Source organism: Netta rufina (assembly GCF_964035555.1).
Source record: "Netta rufina genome assembly, chromosome: 1".
In the NCBI taxonomy this organism is placed as follows: Eukaryota; Metazoa; Chordata; class Aves; order Anseriformes; family Anatidae; genus Netta; species Netta rufina.
This window is the reverse complement of record NC_140123.1, coordinates 61,076,884-61,078,159: the sequence shown is the minus strand read 5'-3', so window position 1 is coordinate 61,078,159 and position 1,276 is coordinate 61,076,884.

Here is a 1,276-nt window from a genome sequence, read left to right as displayed (position 1 = left end):
ACATTCTTTGTTTCCCACCTAGTAATGACAGTCTGTCTGCTGCTAATTTGTGACACCTAGCCTGTATTGCCCTGCCCAGGCTTATGAGGTGAGGGTATATGGCAGAAAAAGATGTACTTGTACACTGGGCATGTGACTTCAGTTTGGCTGGTAGGTAGAGCCATTTTGAAAAAACTGTGACACTTTCATTCACTGTTGATCAAGAATCTGTTGATTCTTGAACAAGATATTCAGGCAAGTCAGGAATAGTTTAATGGAGAGTAAAACAGTGCCTGATATGACTTAGAAGCTATAAGAAAAAACTTTGAGAGGAATATCCTCTCAAAGAGTGCCTAGTCCTTTGTTTCCAGCTTTGGAAGGAGTAATGTTGCAAGGGAGTAAAGTCACCTGCACCTGTGCTGCACATTTCACATTGTGAACTGAAGATTTTGCTGCTTCTTTCTAGTTACAAATTCCCTTCTCTCTGGAGCCGTTCTGGGCCCTAACTTTGGAGGACGGTGCTATCCTAGTCAACACTTTATGCCTTCATGAGGGAAAAATCCAGAAGGAATCAACAGTATGTACTGTTAGAGAAGAACATATCATACTGTCTCTAAGAGCCCAACAGAGACAAGCCTGCTGCCTCTGCATGCCCCTAGATCCAACCAAGAACGTGTCTGGAAATGTATTCCCAGCAGGGAATAGGGACACACACAGATACACCGTGTATGTATATATACATACATATATATATATACACAGATCAACCCAGACAGACACATAGAGCACTTGTGCAAATGCAGACAGAACAAACAGCCTCATCCTGCTCCCCTCGCTGGCTGAGCAGGATGGACGTTCTCTAGTGAGATGATATCTATGTGTATGTACAAGGCAGAGACCTCCAGCAGCTGGGCTGACAGATTCAGTCTGCCCCACAGCTAAACCCTGGGTTCCAGTCTCCCCGGTTGCTGGCACTTGGATGCCCCCAAGGCCCCAGCTCCCCTCCAGCCGCTGGCACAGGCCACCTCTAACATGTATGTGCACACTCACACACCTGACAAGGACTCCCCAGGACTGGTCTTGCAGTAGCTAGACCTCCATCACACACGTGCACATGGAATGGAGAACTCTCACCCAGGAGAGGGTTAGAAGGGAGGTTGATAAGACAGGACCACGCTGGTCAGGTGAAGGACATGACTGGATAAACACACAAATCAGCAACCTATTTACATACATCTGGCCCTTTTTATCTGCTAATCCCTCTGTTTTCCCATATTTGCTCCTCCCCAGATCACCT